The sequence below is a fragment of the Lytechinus variegatus genome, chromosome 6 (assembly GCF_018143015.1).
Source record: "Lytechinus variegatus isolate NC3 chromosome 6, Lvar_3.0, whole genome shotgun sequence".
NCBI classification, from domain to species: domain Eukaryota; kingdom Metazoa; phylum Echinodermata; class Echinoidea; order Temnopleuroida; family Toxopneustidae; genus Lytechinus; species Lytechinus variegatus.
In genome coordinates this window covers 69,623-85,614 of record NC_054745.1, presented here as the reverse complement: position 1 = coordinate 85,614, position 15,992 = coordinate 69,623, and the positions used below count along the sequence as shown (strand labels likewise).

The 15,992-nt window shown below is 33.8% G+C and overlaps 1 long non-coding RNA gene across 1 annotated transcript; it reads right to left on the bottom strand.

Moving 5' to 3' along the window:
• Window positions 1–2,086: 2,086 nt before the first annotated feature.
• LOC121416437 lies at window positions 2,087–15,614 on the bottom strand. The gene is made up of 4 exons (XR_005970170.1): window positions 15,539–15,614; window positions 14,564–14,758; window positions 12,091–12,291; window positions 2,087–2,240 (listed from the first exon to the last, which is right to left on the bottom strand). It is a non-coding gene; the product is annotated as an uncharacterized LOC121416437 (long non-coding RNA).
• Between the last annotated feature and the right edge of the window lie 378 nt (window positions 15,615–15,992).

The following is a 15,992-nucleotide window of genomic DNA, read 5'->3' as shown; positions in this document are numbered from 1 at the left end:
CAGACGGTGGCACAACTTACCCCATATATGGGGCAAGTTGAGCCATTTGACATCGGTTTTTTCAAAGGTCACGATGACTTTCAGTGTGGGGGTAGAAAGTTATATGTAGGTGAAAAACATTTCCCAAGAATCAAATTTAAAGGCAAGGTACTTATTTCTACAGTAGTACTAGACATATTAATTCTAACATGCAAATTGCAAAAAGTGTCACAACTTATCCCGCCTTCCCCTACATTAATTATTCTGAAAATTTTATAATTGTATTACATTATCACTTAGGGGTAGAATACAGTAGTTGCAGCAAACAATTATTTCTTAAGAAAGTCTTAAAATCAAGGTTAATTGTTAAAACATTGTACATGATCTAGATCTGGTACAAGAAGGTAAACTTGTATATTTGTAAAATCTCGAATTTTGAACTTAAAATAAATATTTCTGACGATTACTAACTCAGAAAAACATATGTGAGACAGGACAGTGTTTTATAATAGATTCGAAAAATACCAGACATTTGATAGATTTACATGCTTATTTGGCTGATTTCTCAGTAATTATGCATTTTCTTCCCTAGCTATTTGGCACGCATCTATTACATACAAACACTTTGCTAGTAATTCTATGGGATCTGTTCGAACTCATGTTAATATTGTTGTTACTACAACTGGTAATTTATCTTTAAAGAGTTACTTGTATATGATCCGGGATCAAAATAATTATATCTATGAAAAATGGAGTGATTTTTAGCATGCATGTAGCGAAGGAACTTCCAGCAATAATCAATACAGTTGAGTCACATCAATACAGTTTACAATCCAATTTAAATACACAATTTTATATACAACACGTTATTTTTGCCACTGCTTTTGGAGCTTTTTTAAAGATTACATAATTTCCTATTTTTGTTTTCATGTACTATTTTACTTTATTTTATTATTATTTTACGTTTTTTTCTAAATAGAAAATAGCCTTGTTAACATGGCAATGTTGCAAAATAGCAACTAATATGCGCTTTGAAAATGAAATTGTAAATTTCTCTTTGATTGGCAAATATAATTGATGTCATAATCACGTCATAATTTGGTCAAATAAAAACGCAAATTTCCTCGTCGTCGATTGGTAAATAAATGATGTCATAATCACGTCATACTGTGGTCATATAAACATGCAAATTTTCTTGTCGTAGATTGGTCAGTAAATGACGCCATAATCAAGTCATAATCTGGTCCAAAAAATGTCCCTCTGATCGAACGTTAAATTAATTGTAAAATAAAAAAACTATTTCAAAATTATACCATCATGTTAAATGCACATTTCTTAATGTAATATATGATAGAAAAATGTTATGTTAAATATATATCTTATAACTCTTTAAAGGATAATGAGTTTGACGTCCATTGTCGGTGAACGGGGCAGCAAGCACAGGGGCACCAGGCTCCGCTAGGATGTAGCTGGGAACTTTAGTGGTAATGATGCAGGATGACACTTGTATTGATTTCAGATTTATATGTCAATTTAGTTTTATATCTAAGCTTTGTAGTTGTTTTACATGTATGAACGATTTGTATGAGGATAAAACAAATCATGCACCCTCATGGTAGAACTAGTCATATAGAACAAGTGATTGGCTGTAATCAGGATCAAATTCCTTTTATTGTCAGGTCAGTGAGACAAGGTAGAAGAAAAAGAAACCTAGCTAGATCATGTAATCAAGTTGAATCATTCCTTTCGAGATTAATACCATCAATATCAATCTTTTTAATTTGTAAAACAATGACATTTGATAAAAATGTTATTGCGCTGCAAAGTAACTTTACATAACTTAAATCATAATGAATTTGACGTCCATTTTACCAAAATGGTTATTATGGTTTGATACAAACTCCATAATACTTCCCGTACTGATGGGAAACATGAAATGATAAGACATAGTCACTCCTATATCAAATCACTAGAATATTAGATTGACACATTCATCGTCGACGTTGTTTTGACTGAAAGTATCGTTCATTGAATAGGATTTAATTAGAATATTTTAGAACTACCTTTGAGTTTGAAGCTAGTGTTGCAATCTCATGATAGAACTGGTCATGTAGAAAGAATGATGAATCGTAATCAGGATCATATCCTTTTATTGTCAGTTCGGTGAGACAAGGTAGAAGACAGAGAAACCTGGCTAGATCACGCGATGCAGTTGGGTCATTACTCTTGAGATTACTACTAACAATAGAAATCGTTTGGATCTGAAAAACAACGGAATTCGATAAAATTGTTATGCTAAATGCATTAGAACAATACAAAATGACTCAAAATGTCTTATAATAACTCTTTAAAGGATAATAACTTTGACGTCCATTGTCGGTGAACGGGGCAGCAAGCACAGGGGCACAAGGCTCCGCCAGGATGTAGCTGGGAATTTTAGTGGTAATGATGCAGGATGATACTTGTATTGATTTCAGATTTCTATGTCGATTTTATTTTATATCTATGCTTTGTAGTTCTTTTTATGTATGACCTATTTGTATGAGGATAAAACAAGTCTTGCACTCTCATGGAAGAACTCGTCATGTAAGAAGATTGACTGGCTGTAATCAGGATCAAATCCCTTTATTGTCAGGTCAATGAGAAAAGGTAGAAGACAAAGAAACCTAGCTAGATTATGTAATCGAGTTGATTCATTCCTTTCGAGATTAATACCATCAATAGAAATCTTTTTAATTTGTAAAACAATGACATGTGATATGAATATTATTTCGCTGTGGTACCTTACAAAAAAGAACAATGCAAAATAACTCTATATACAGTAACTTAAATGATAATGACTTTGACGTCCATTTTAGCAAATGGTTATTAGTTCAGTTGGTTGTTCAGTTCAGTTGGTTTATTTTCATTTCAACTCAAATCAATTTAACAGCAAAAGAAATCATTACAAAGATATAAAGGAATATGCAAGTGTGTACAGTATGGCAATATGGCATAGATAAATAAATATTTACAATAGACACGAAACAATATAATCATAATAATAATGATATCAACAATGAACTAGATAATCATAATAATAACTGCAGACTATTCATGCTAAAAATGTTTTCATATTATTTCTTTTATTCATCTTTACTATTTAAATAAATTTTGAGGAAATGGAGGGATCCACTAAAAAGCAGGGCTTGTTGAGTGTGGATTCCTCAAAGAATAAGTTAAAAGACAGGTTTGTAGGTATAAGTATGAAAATGAAAGAACGAGAAAAAAAATCCTAAAAATGCTATTGTGACGGATGGAGTACAGAAATGATGGATGAAAGTGAAAAGAAATGTAACCGAGAAGAAAGACTGGTGCATCTGTGTGGATGAAAGAGAATGAAGGGGGGGGGGGGAATAAGGGTGATGGCAGATGAAAGGGAAGGACATAGAGGAAAGAAGAGAGAGAGAAAGAGAGAAGTTGGGTCCTGAGCGCTCAATTTGGACTTACTCTAAAAGATTCGAGAATGTACTTTTTTAGTTTGATTTTAAACATGTTAAAACAGTTCAGACTAACGGAGTTAATGATATCGTGACTGAGTGTATTCCGGTATTTAGGACCGTAAAACATTTTTTTTTGTGCAAGTTGAGTGCGGGTACGGGGAAGGTGAAAACGGAGGGATTGTCTTGTTGGGTAATTGTGAATGGCGTTATTTTTTGTAAACATTTTAATTAATATGTTTGGGAACTCGTTTGAACTCAATTTGTACATGAATTGCCCTGTTTGAAAAAGAAATAGATCTGGAAGTTATAAAATATTCGACTTGTAAAATAAATTGTTAGTATGAGAACGAGGAGCATTATGTATAATTCTCATAAAGTTCTTTTGTAAGATGAGAATTTTGTCTCTAAGATATTTGTTGGCGTTACCCCCATGTCATTATTCCATAATTCAGGTAGGGAAGTATTAGGGAGGAATATAGTGTAAAAAGTTTTAAGTTTGGAGAAAAAGTTTCTTATTTTATTCATTATACCAATATTCCCGGATATAGTTTTGGATATATTTTGAATATGAATGTTCCATTTCAATTTATCGTCAATCATGAGACCTAAACATTTGGTTGAAGAGACCCTATTTAGAGGAGTGTCGTCCAAAAGGATGTCTCCAGGTAGATTTTGCAAAGTGTTTCTAAATAACATAAAGTTTGTCTTCAGGATGGTAAGGGATAATTTGGTAGCTTTAACCCATTTAACATCATGTCTCAGTTTACAATTTATAGTAGACAATGGTGTATTTTGGTTCGCATGAGAATGAAATAAGGTCGAATCGTCTGCAAATAATATGAAAGATAGAACATCTGAAGATTTATACAAGTCATTAATGTATATTATAAAAAAAACAAGGGACCCAGTAAACTACCCTGCGAAACTCCACAATTTATTGGTCGCAATGCAGAACTGTGATTATCTATTTGTACAAATTATTTTCTATTTGATAAATAATTCCTGAACCATTCCTAGGCTTTGCCTCTAACACCATAGTGTGCCAACTTTACCAATAGGATATCATGGTTAATTGTATCGAAAGCCTTGGAAAAGTCCAGAAAAAAAGAGAAGTTCTACAAAAAATATGGCAATGGTCAGATATATCAGAAATAACGATTCGTGATTCTAAAGGCATATCTTGCATATTAGTAAAAATGTTATCAATTAATGTGGAAGATCGGTCTGTTACTCTCGTAGGTTTAGTTGTGGTAGATAAAAAAGAAGCCCAAAGAATCATTTCAAGAAAATCATGAGGAAATCCTTGAGCATTGGACTGCAACAAATTGGCATTGAAGTCACCCATTAAAAAAAAAGAGTTTATTTTGAATAATAGGACTTTGTAAAATGTTTTGGATATCTCTTAAAGAAATCATCATGGGGACACTGTGGAGGGCGGTAAATCCCCCTATTATAACATTCCTACTGTGTTTATTTTTAACCTGTATAAAAAGTGATTCAAGACTGTCATTCATGTGGGTAAGATTTTTTAAACAAGAGTAATCTAGTCGGTTCGGTATATACATACCAACACCGCCTCCTGGTCTATTATGTCTGTTGTTTGTGAGTAAATAATAATTATCAATATTCAAAAGAGAGTTACTAGAGTGTTGGAGCAACGTTTCAGTGAGACCAATAATAGGGCTATTGTGTGAATTAAAATGTTCTAGAAATAGATCAAGCTGATTAAATTTCTTGTTCAGGCTCCGTATATTTAAGTATAAAAGAAACGTGTTTTCATTTACATTTGATTGGTATTCATTTACCGTATAGTAGTTAGATGAAGCAAACTGTTGTACTGGGTCATTGTCATCAAAGTTAAGGGGCAACTCTTCTGAGTTTGTGTTTAAATCATAAGAGATGCTGTTGTCGTATTCGGGATTATGTATAGCTCTAGTGATTTTCCTATCTGCATGAAGCTGGAACAAAAAGTCGTCGTCGTCAATAGAATTGAAAGGAAATTCCCTTGCTAACGCAAGAGAGACTAGGAAACGAATCCCAATAATACATAAATAAGTTTAGTAATAAATACTTTCAAATTCCAATTGAGCAAGCCAGATAACGATCCCAACATTTGGAAATAGGGACTAGATAGGGCAATGCATGTGTGTAGTGAAATATACCGAAGTGATGAGGAGACAATGATATGAGAGAATAGTATCCCTAAATTAGACCCCAAAATAGCCAATCTGGAATAAAATTATTGGAAATGGTTTTTTGACTGATTTGAGTAGGTATATGTGTGAACATTTACCAAAAAAAGTTAGGAGGAATACGGGTTGGGGAAAGTGTTTTTTTTTTTCAAGGTCAATGACCTTTTCATATATACTTTATAATGGTATCTCCGAGATGGAAAGGCCCAGGTTGGTGATAATGGTGTCAAAATGCACTAATTCTTACCAGAATATAAAAAAATAAGTACCTAGAATGCACATTCACCGATAAAATTCAAGGTCAAAGCTTTTCGAAGGTCAATGACCTTTTTTACATTACATACCATATACGGTATTATGGTATCTCTGAGATGAAATGACTGGTGATCTTGGTGTCAAAATGCACATATTCTTACAAGATCAAATAAAATCAAATCAAGTACCTACAATGCTCATTCACCGATGAAATTCAAGATCAAAGCCTTTTAAAAGGTCAATGACCTTTTTACATTTTATATATACCATACTGCATAATGGTATCTCTAAGATGAACAGGAACAGGTTGGTGATCATGGTGTCAAAATGTACAGATTCTGATCAGAAGATCAAATAAAATAAAATTAAGGACATAGAATGCATATTCACCCATAAAATATAAAGCCAAAGGTCAATGACCTTTTATGATAATATTATCTCTAAGATAAAACGGCGCAGGTTGGTGTTCTTGGTGTCAAAATACACAGATTCTTACAGGAAGATTAAATAAACTAAAATTAAGCATCGAAAATGCACATTCACCCTTAAAATTCAAGGACAAAGATCAATGTCCTTTTCACATAATGATAATGATAATGGTATCTCTGAGATAAAAAATCGCAGGTTAGTGATCTTGGTGCCAAAATGCAATGATTTGTACAAGAAGATTAAACACCAAAATAAAAAAAATAAAAAAAAATAAAATGAAGTATATAATTTGAAATGATTTTTATCTTAAGTAGCAGCATTTAATGCATCATAATATCTAAATCAAGGTTGTATTGTCTTTTTCTCTCGAGTGATAGGCCACTCGCCTCATTGCTATAATAAATACTATAAACTATTAGCTTAATCTTCTGAAAATGAATAGGATACAGGTCTAACTCTCATGTCACAGCTAGCATCATCTGAGAGCATTTCCAAACAGCAGAAGAATGATGATGAAGATGAAATAAAGGCCATAATTAGAGCTGCAACTTTTGTCATAGTAAATGGCATGTATCTCAACTTCAACAAAGATGAATTCTCGTATTATTATTAATTACCACTCATTGCGAGGTGCCAGAATCTCTTGAGATGCTAATGCTGCAGGACAAAACTTCATATCTGCTCTATGCCGTACGTCACCCATGATGCTATTTCTATTAGGTATCAGTTTGTACAAGGATCATGTATTCTGGTCCAGAACAACTGATTATAATCATGCACAAATTAGGCATATAGTAATGAAATTCAAAAGGAGATAATAGCTTACAAGTACACTTCCATTGACCTAACAAAACTCCTACAGCACCACTTCTAGTTCTTGAGAATCAAGCTGTGCAATATATCAGTAATAATATAGATCCTGGTCTGATACACCCTTACAGAAGTTAGGCTTTCATTGAATGGGCCAGATCAAAGTCTTGAAAATGTCATCAGGTTTTCAAAAGTTTAATTTGCTCTTTGCTGAAGCATTTACTATGACAAAAGCTGCAGCTCTAATGATTGCCTTATTTCAATTCTTCATCATTGTCCCTGGCTATATGAAAATATTCTTGGATGATGCTTGCCATAAGAGCTAGGCCTATCCTTTCCATTTACAGATTAAGTTATAGTTTATAGTATTGATTGTAGCATTTGATGCTAGTGACATATTGCTACAGAGAAATTAGTACCTTGGTTTAGATTTCTAAAATGCATATCTAAATACTGCTACTTTAGACAACTTCCGCCATTTCTCGTACATGATCTTTTTTTTACACTTTTGGCAATGCATTACTACAATATATATTAAAAAGTGCTATTTGATCTCAATTTCACCTCGAACTTGTATTTGACATCATCATTGGTAAAGGAATCAACTATTAAATTTGTGTTTATTTTTCACGCAGGTCAGTCTTTTTCCCATCAGAATCACTATATACCTACATGCCACAATCAAGTTATCGACCTATTTACTTAAATTCCCTGACGTTATTGACATTGTTGATTGACCTCTAACCCCTAGACATATTTTTCATGGCCATTATTTATCCTTATTTCAGAGTGAAATTATTAAACATCCAAGTTTTCATTACAAATAGCTATCTTTCTATTATTCAAAAATAAAATGTGAATATCATGGATTGATTTCTTTTTTGGGGGGAATCACGCATGGATATATAAATATTTACTAACTTTTGACCTGTAACTTTGGATATCAAAGGTGAAGGATAAAAAATTATGATTATTTTATGCCTTTATATCTTCTTTAAAAAATTGCTGTTTGACACCAAGATCACCAACATGCAGCGTTTTCTCTCAGAGATACCATTATACGATACATAGCCTATGTAAAAAGGTCATTGACCTTTGACCTTGAACTTTATGGATTGATATGCATTCTGTGTACTTAATTTTATTTTATTTGATCTTCTTGTACGAACCTCTGCATTTTGAAACCAAGATCAACAACCTGCACCTTTTCATCTCAGAGATACCATTATACTGTACATGGTATATAATGTAAAAAATGTCATTGACCTTTGAAAGGACCTTGAACTTCATGGATTAATACGCATTCTGGTTACTTAATTTTATTTTATTTGATCTTCTTGTAAGAACCTCTGCATTTTGACACCAAGATCACCAACCTGCGTCATTTCATCTCAGATACCATTATACCGTATATGGTATGTAATGTAAAATAAGGTCATTGACCTTTGAAAGGCTGTGACCTTGAATTACATGCGTGAATGAGCATTTTAGGTACTTAATTTTATTTCATTTGATATTCTGGTAAGAATCTGTGCATGTTGACACCATTATCACCAACCTGCCCCTTTCCATCTCGGAGATACCATTATACAGTATATATGAAAAGGTCATTGACCTTTGACCTTGAAAAAAACACTTTCCCAAACCCGTATTCCTCCTAACTTTTTTTTGCTAAATGTTTACACCCATACCTACTCAAATCAGTCAAAAAAATAAAATAGAAAGAAATAGAGGAAACATGACATGAAATGAAAACATAACATTTAAATAGAGCATTTGAGATAAGCGAAATTGTGAAACGGCGGTGGGTTAACTCCTGCTTGTGTATAGATTAAGCTATTTTAGAAGTTCCAATTGGTATTTACGAATTTCTGCATGATTGGTAGGAACCTGCTTGAACAAAATTGTAAACAAATAGCCAATAATAGAAATTAGATAAGTATGATATCCCGAGAAATGCTATTCAAAAAATTGTAATGGCCTGCTCAGTATCTATGCAAGCAAATAAAATCAAGTTTGGAGAAGCGTGATTAGAATAATAATGAACATACAGTGCAAAAGAAACGTGGTTTCATTTACATTGTTCAAACTATTTGATTTGTATTCATTTACCGTATAGTATTTAGATGAAGTAAACTGTTGTACTGGGTCATTGTCATCAAAGTTAAGGGACAACTCTTCTGAGTTTGTGTTTTAATCATAAGAGATGCTGTTGTCGTATTCGGGATTATGTATAGCTCTAGTGATTTTCCTATCTGCATGAAGCTGGAACAAAAACTCGTCGTCGTCAATAGAATTGAAAGGAAATTCTGTTGCTAACGCAAGAGAGACTGAGGAATGAATCCCAATACTACATAAATATTTTTAGTTATAAATACTTTCAAATTCAAATTGAGCAAGCCAGATAATGATCCCAACATTTGGAAATAGGGACTAGATAGTGCAATGCATGTGTGTAGTGAGATATAACTAAGTGATGAGAAGGAGACAATGATATGGGAAAAAGAAATAAAAGAAAACATGACATGAAATGAAAACATAACATTTAAGTAGAGCATGTTTGAGATAAGCGAAATTGTGAAACGGCGGTGGTTAACCCCTGCTTGTATAGACTAAGCTATTTTAGAAGTTCCCTTTGGTATTATTCTGCATAATTAGTAGGAACCTGTTTGAACAAAATTGTAAACAAAGAGCCAGAAATAGAAATTAGATGAGTATGATGTCACGAGAAATGCTATTCAAAAAAATGTAATGGCCTACTCAGTATCTATGCAAGCAAATAAAATCAAGTTTGGGGAAGCGTGATTAGAGTCATAATGAACATACACATTTATTTGTGTTTGGAAGGGGGGTGGGTATTTACAGGAGTCTCTGTAATTAACTGTTCAAAAAATTCAGATGATCGTACATATTTGATTCTAATTAGACATTTGGTCACTCAATGAGACGGAATATATTAATAATAATTAAAGCTGTAAAAGCAGAGCAAAGAATTTATTTTAGATTCCTGAATACGTCACGCATTGTGTTCACAAGCATGACAAGTGAATTCGTGAATAGATTTAAGCATGAGTAAAACATGATAATGCTGACAAGCAAATGCAGTATTTTCTATGGCATCTATGACATGTACAATGCATTTAAAATGCTGATTGGATTTATGTTATCTTAGTCCAAAAAGGCATCAAATTATAATATTAAAGTACATCCAGGACTACAATGAGAGCGCCACAAATCATACGATATATTTCAATTGAACTTGATTGTGGACAATCCAAGATATTTCTCAATTACATATTGGCTGTGGAAAATTTACAGAAAATCTCGAAAAGATCTTGGTTGTGAACCATCTATATAATGCATCTAAATAAACTCCAGGTTGTGAACCAAGTATTTTAGATCTTAGTTGTGATCAAACTACAATAAAGATCTTGGTTGTGAACCATCTTTATAGTGCATCTAAATAAACTCCAGGTTGTGAACCAAGTATTTTAGATCTTAGTTGTGATTAAACTACAATAAAGATCTTGGTTGTGAACAATCAAAAATGATAATGCATCACATCAAGATCTCACTTGTGATCAATCTACGATGTAGATCTTTATTATAATAAATCCACATTATTCAAAGAGCCTGGATGAGATCGATCTTCAATGTGAACAATCTTAGTTGTAATTAAACTGCAATACAGATCTTGGTTGCGAACAATTACTAATAATAATGCATCACATCAAGATCTAGTAGTGATCAAACTACAATATAGATCTTAATTGTAATAAATCCACATTCAAGAGCCTGGTTTGGATCAATATTGACTGTGTCCGGGGGGGGGGCACTTCCATTCACGAGTGGATACCATGCGCGACCATGGGGTCTCGAAAAGCACCCTAAACACGTAATTTCCATATTCTGAAAATGCACCCCCTAACAAGTATTGGCGAGTGAAACCCTACCCTTAACAAGTAATGGTAACAAAACGATACTCTTGGCAAATATTCCCTGAAATGAACTTCTAAACAAGTACAGGAATGTTTTATTGTTACGGGTCCTTCGGTCGTCGGGTTTACCTTATTTGGTTTAGTACGATCCCACCTTCTACACCTCGCGCAAATCGGACTCTAAACACGAAGTGTTGGGGCAAAAAGGACATCCTTTATAAAAACATTTTAATTTTGTTTGATCATCCTCGCAAATTCGACCCTAAACACGTAATTTTCTTATCGAAATAGATACCCTTTTTTCCTTATTTTTGTGTTTTTGATACCCTTATCACGTTACGTACGTAACGCGCCCCATCGTGAAAAAGACATCCTTTTTACGTGTTTTTTTTGGGGTCGCGCATGGTATCAACTCGTCAATGTAAGTGCCCCCCCCCCGGGGACTGTGTTCAATCTATAATAAGATACTGGCAGTGAATAATGCCATTAGACATGTTAGATATTCGCTTTGATCAATCTACAATTAGATCCTGGTTGTTATCAATCTACCATACACATCTCGGTTGTAAAAGTAAAAAAATAAAATTAAATGAAAATACATTTCAATAAGATCCTGGTTGTGATTAAACTGCATTATAGATGTTGGTAGTGATCAATTAACAATATATTCCAATACGATCTTGATGGTGAATAACCAGAAATGTATCTCATTAAAAACTAATTATGAATAATCTGAGATGTATATCATTTAGATCTTGGTTGTGAAAAAAGCTGAAATACGTTTTATTAAGATTTTGATTGTAAGCATATTACTAACATCTCACTATTATAGATTCATACGAAACTTCATAATACTAGCCGTACTGATTGGAAATATGAAATGATAAGAAATGGTCATTCCTATATCATATCACTAGAATATAAGATTGACACATTCATCATCAACGTTGTTTTGACTGAAAGTATCGTTTATTGAATGGGATTCGATTAGAATATTAGAATTACCTTTGAGGTTGAAGCTAGTGTTGCAATCTCATAATAGAACTGGTCATGTAGAAAGAATGAAGGGCGCCCGTAATCAGGATCAAATCCCTTTATTGTCAGTTCGGTGAGACAAGGGAGAAGACAGAGAAACCTGGCTAGATCACGCGATGCAGTTGGGTCATTACTCTTGAGATTAATATTATCAATAGAAATCGTTTGGATCTGAAAAACAACGGAATTTGATAAAATTGTTATGCTAAATGCATAACAACAATACAAAATGACTCGAAATGTCTTATAATAACTCTTTAAAGGATAATAACTTTGACGTCCATTGTCGGTGAACGGGGCAGCAAGCACAGGGGCACAAGGCTCCGCCAGGATGTAGCTGGGAATTTTAGTGGTAATGATGCAGGATGATACTTGTATTGATTTCAGATTTCTATGTCGACTTTATTTTATATCTATGCTTTGTAGTTGTTTATGTGTATGAACTATTTGTATGAGGATAAAACAAGTCTTGCACTCTCATGGAAGAACTCGTCATGTAGGAAGATTGATTGGCTGTAATCAGGATCAAATCCCTTTATTGTCAGGTCAGTGAGACGAGGTAGAAGACAAAGAAATCGTTTGGATCTGAAAAACAACGGAATTCGATAAAATTGTTATGCTAAATGCATAACAACAATACCAAATGACTAGAAATGTCTTATAATAACTCTTTAAAGGATAATAACTTTGACGTCCATTGTCGGTGAACGGGGCAGCAAGCAATGGGGCACAAGGCTCCGCCAAGACGTACCTGGGAATTTTAGTGGTAATGATGCAGGATGATACTTGTATTGATTTCAGATTTCTATGTCGATTTTATTTTATATCTATGCTTTGTAGTTGTTTATATGTATGAACTATTTGTATGGGGATAAAACATCTTGCAATCTCATGGTAGAACTCGTCATGTAGGAAGAGTGATTGGCTGTAATCAGGATCGAATCCCTTTATTGTCAGGTCAGTGAGACAAGGTAGAAGACAAAGAAACCTAGCTAAATCAGGTAAATGAGTTGAATCATTCCTTTCGAGATAAATACAATCAATATAAATCTTTTTAATTTGTAAAACAATGACATATGAACAAAATGTTATTGCGCTGTGCTGACTTCCAACAAACAAGTGGAATGCCTCTGGCCGTCTCACCTGCATCACGCGGTTCAATATAGCAGCAGTGCTGACTATGAATACTACTCTAACTCGCACAAGATGTTCAGTGATACATGGTTACTCTTATGTCCAAGTTTAATGAACTAGACCACTTTTTATGAACTAGACCAATAAACTTACAGAGATATGATGGTTATTCAACAAAAAACCCCAACATGGCCAAAGTTCATTGACCTTACATGACCTTTGACCTTGATCATGTGACCTGAAACTCGCACAGGATGTTCAGTGATACTTGATTACTCTTATGTACAAGTTTCATGAATCAGATCCATAAACATTCAAAGTTATGATGGTAATTCAACAGATACACCCAATTCGGCCAAAGTTCATTGACCTTTGACCTTGGTCATGTGACCTGAAATGAGCACAGGATGTTCAGTGATACTTGATTACTCTTATGTACAAGTTTCATGAATCAGATCCATAAACATTCAAAGTTATGATGGTAATTCAACAGATACACCCAATTCGGCCAAAGTTCATTGACCTTTGACCTTGGTCATGTGACCTGAAATGAGCACAGGATGTTCAGTGATACTTGATTACTCTAATGTCCAAGTTCAATGAACTAGACCAATAAACTTTCAAAGTTATGATGGTAATTCAACAGATACCCCTGGTTCGGCCAAAGTTCATTGACCCTAAATGACCTTTGACCTTAATCATGAGACCTGAAACTTGCACAAAATGTTCAGTGATGCTTGATTACTATTATGTCCAAGTTTCATTAATCAGATCCATAAACTTTCAAAGTTATGATGGGAATTCAACAGATATCCCCAATTCGGCCAAAGTTCATTGACCCTAAATGACCTTTGACCTTGGTCATGTGACGTGAAACTCATGCAGGATGTTCAGTAATACTTGATTAACCTTATGGCCAAGTTTTATGAACTAGGTCCATATACTTTTTAAGTTATGACATCATTTCAAAAACTTAACCTCAGGTTAAGATTTGATGTTGACGCCGCCGCCGCCGTCGGAAAAGCGGCGCCTATAGTCTCACTTTGCTTCGCAGGTGAGACAAAAACAATGCAAAACATTTTTATATAACTTAAATGATAATGAATTTGACGTCAATTTTAGGATATTGGTTATTATGGTTTGATACGAAACTCAATGCTTTCCGTACTGATGGAAAATATGAAATGATCAGACATGGTCATTCCTATATGAAATCACTAGAATATTAGATTGACACATTCATCGTCGACGTTGTTTTGACTTAAAGTATCGTTCATTGAATAGGATTCAATTAGAATATTAGAATTACCTTTGAGGTTGAAGCTAGTGTTGCAATCTCATAATAGAACTGGTCATGTAGAAAGGATGAACCGTAATCAGGATCAAATCCCTTTATTGTCAGTTCGGTGAGACAAGGTAGAAGACAGAGAAACCTGGCTAGATCACGCGATGCAGTTGGGTCATTACTCTTGAGATTAATATTATCAATAGAAATCGTTTGGATCTGAAAAACAACGGAATTTGATAAAATTGTTATGCTAAATGCATAACAACAATACAAAATGACTCGAAATGTCTTATAATAACTCTTTAAAGGATAATAACTTTGACGTCCATTGTCGGTGAACGGGCCAGCAAGCACAGGGGCACAAGGCTCCGCCAGGATGTAGCTGGGAATTTTAGTGGTAATGATGCAGGATGATACTTGTATGGATTTCAGATTTCTATGTCGATTTTATTTTATATCTATGCTTTGTAGTTGTTTATATGTATGAACTATTTGTATGGGGATAAAACAAGTCTTGCAATCTCATGGTAGAACTCGTCATGTAGGAAGAGTGATTGGCTGTAATCAGGATCAAATCCTTTTATTGTCAGGTCAGTGAGACAAGGTAGAAGACAAAGAAACCTAGCTAAATCAGGTAAATGAGTTGAATCATTCCTTTCGAGATAAATACAATCAATATAAATCTTTTTAATTTGTAAAACAATGACATATGAACAAAATGTTATTGCGCTGTGCTGACTTCCAAAAAAAAAACAATGCAAAATAACTTTATATAACTTAAATGATAATGAATTTGACGTCAATTTTAGCATATTGGTTATTATGGTTTGATACGAAACTCAATGCTTTCCGTACTGATGGAAAATATGAAATGATCAGACATGGTCATTCCTATATGAAATCACTAGAATATTAGATTGACACATTCATCGTCGACGTTGTTTTGACTTAAAGTATCGTTCATTGAATAGGATTCAATTAGAATATTAGAATTACCTTTGAGGTTGAAGCTAGTGTTGCAATCTCATAATAGAACTGGTCATGTAGAAAGGATGAACCGTAATCAGGATCAATGCCCTTTATTGTCAGTTCGGTGAGACAAGGGAGAAGACAGAGAAACCTGGCTAGATCACGCGATGCAGTTGGGTCATTACTCTTGAGATTAATATTATCAATAGAAATCGTTTGGATCTGAAAAACAACGGAATTTGATAAAATTGTTATGCTAAATGCATATCAACAATACAAAATGACTCGAAATGTCTTATAATAACTCTTTAAAGGATAATAACTTTGACGTCCATTGTCGGTGAACGGGGCAGCAAGCACAGGGGCACAAGGCTCCGCCAGGATGTAGCTGGGAATTTTAGTGGTAATGATGCAGGATGATACTTGTATTGATTTCAGATTTCTATGTCGATTTTATTTTATATCTATGCTTTGTAGTTGT